Source organism: Melospiza georgiana, chromosome 19 (genome assembly GCF_028018845.1).
Source record: "Melospiza georgiana isolate bMelGeo1 chromosome 19, bMelGeo1.pri, whole genome shotgun sequence".
Taxonomy (NCBI): domain Eukaryota; kingdom Metazoa; phylum Chordata; class Aves; order Passeriformes; family Passerellidae; genus Melospiza; species Melospiza georgiana.
This window is the reverse complement of record NC_080448.1, coordinates 6,012,761-6,015,444: the sequence shown is the minus strand read 5'-3', so window position 1 is coordinate 6,015,444 and position 2,684 is coordinate 6,012,761.

Sequence of the window (2,684 nt, the reverse complement as noted above, 5' to 3'; positions counted from 1 at the left end):
CCAGGAATTTCACCGCACTCGGGCCCGCGCAGGCGCACTCGGGCCGGCCGCTGGGCTTCCGCGCCGCCATCTTGAGAGCGGCTGAGGGGCGGGAGCCGCGCTCGGCCGCCATGTTGGGAAGGTCCCTGCCTGCCCTTCCTGAGTCAAGCCTGAGTTAGCGGAGAGGAAAGGAGAGCGCTCCGTGAGGGGAATCTCCTCACGAAGGACATTTAGGGACACAAACTAAAGCACAGCAAGTTCCATCTCAGCTTGAGGAAGAACTTTTTTATGTGAGCGTGGTAGAGCACTGGGACAGACTTGTGCAGGGAGGGCGTGCAGTCTGCCTCTCTGGAGAAATGCCAAACTCACCTAAACCTTCCTGTGTCACCTGCTGCAGGTGACCCTGCCTTGGCAGGGGTTACACTGGCTGATCTCCAGAGAGCCCTTCCAACCCTAACTATTCTGGGATCTGCCGAGGCCCTCATGAAGGCCATTATTAGGAAGGAATGCTTCTTTTTGAGGGTGGCGGTGCCCTGCCATAAGTTGCCCAGAGAAGCTGTGGCTCCTCCTGGATCCCTGGAAATGTCCAAGGCCAAGCTGGACGGGGTTTGGAGCAAACTGGGATAGTGAAAGTTGTGGATCGAGATTGTGCTGAGGTACAGCAGCCCCTGAGACACATCTGCCCCATCAGCAGTGCACAGGACTGTCAGACACAGGAATAAGTAACAACAGTGTTTGTGCTCAGAGCCCTGCTGGCCCTCAGGCTGCTGCCATCTTCCAGCCCACTACATACAGGAGGTTTTGAGGAGCAGCTAAACACAACAGGTTAAAAGGGTTACCAGCTGCCAGGTAATAGTTGCTTACTCAGGATTGCTGCAAAATGTACATTTTTGTCTCTGTGTGTGATGGGGATGCTTTGGAGCACTGTGTTGCTGCACTGAGGATGCACCCAGGGAAGAAAAAGAGAGATAAAAGGCCTAAATCAGCCCTTACACTTAGGAGGCAAAGGGGGCTTTCCTGCATTAGTGTATCCCTGAAGGGCAACTTAGGCTTGGGTTTGGATGTCCAACAAAAACCTTTAGAAAACAGGCTTTTGAAGGATGACTACAAGTCCGAGGACAGGCACTACGGAGGGAAAGAACTAAAAATTAAGATAGCTTATCCCAAGGAACTAAGAAAATTGCCAGGAGAAGTCTGACAAAAATACAAATTGTCTGTAGGCTCACATGTTGACTGTGGAAAAGATAGTGTGATAAATAGGTGTGTGCAATTCTAAAATAAAACATATTCTGCTCCTCTGACTTTAAGCATTTCATTGGATTCCCTAGTTTTATATTTCAGTTCTCAAGTATATGCAGTTCCTGGCTAATTGGATGAAGCATTATTACCACTGATAGAAAGCAGGAAACTCCCTCCTCTATTGCAGAAATTACTACAAACTGATTTAGCCTGTGTCAGTTTGCCAAAATGTTCAAATCCTTTATAAAAAGGAATTTTTGGAATTTACTTTTGTACTACAAGGGCTTTATTTTGTGAACACCAAACTTGGCTTGCAACAAAAGGAAAGAGAATGAGCAATGGTAACATCATTTCCTGTGCTCCAGTTTGGAAGGCCCAGTATAGTCTGAGAGTTTCATTACTGTGCTAGTACAATTAATCAGAATGCTATTCCCAGATATTCTTCCAGTTCTGATTAAATCTGTGTCCTTTTCAATGATTAAACTGGGATGACAGAGGACATCCCATAGTGTATGATACCATTACTGAAATTCATCTCATAAGGGTGTCCTTAGCCAAAAAGAAAGTCTTTGTGAAAGCCTTTCTCCTTTGTAGGTTGACTCTAATTCCTAAATGTATTTTGTATTTGTATTTTGTATTGCTTGAGTCAGGTTCATTCAATCTTAAAAAACAATCTTTCCATAGGAGGCTATCATGTGCAAGTGCATTTTGTAAACTTATTATGCTAAGAGACAGTTCCCCAGATTGGAATTCAGGCGTGTTGATGGGAAGTGACACTATTGTGGATGGTATTTCTCTTTCAGGAATAAAAAGTAGGCTTTGTTCACAATGTCAGCTAAGCCAGCACTAGATTCACTCACTCAACTTTCTGTACCTGATGTCAGTTCAGGCATGAGTACACTTTCTGACAGTTCTATTAATAGAGGACCTAACTACAGCACTGAAGACTGAAAGGTTATATGAAACAACTCTATTTCTATTACATTCTGTTAATCAAAATCATTCTGTATTGTTCACCATGAGGTCACTCAGTGGCAATTACCTGACTTAAGAAAGGAAGTTTTCTGTGGTCTCCTTTGCTTTGTGCCTGATTTTCCTTGTAAAGAACATAGGAGCCTGTAGGTTGGAAAAGAAAGGATTTGGTGTATGCTGTCACAAATGACCTGGATTCCTTTTTTCTGGCAACAAATTCAACCCTGGTTTATAAAAGTAGTGTGTGTCACTATGGAGAACACTGGCAGTTTGAAGTGCTCTGACACTGCTCTGTGAAATCTCCTGGTGTGCAGCTGCAAAGTGTCCAGCCTGGCCACGGTGTGAGGGCAGGTGTGTGGCTGAGGCACGAACTCATTTGGTGTTTCCTTGCACAGTGAAGACTCTGTGGAATCCCATCATGAAAATGGAGCTGCTGTGCCACAGCAGAGGGGAACTCTGTTGGCTTCATCTCATGTTGCCTGTCCTTAAACACA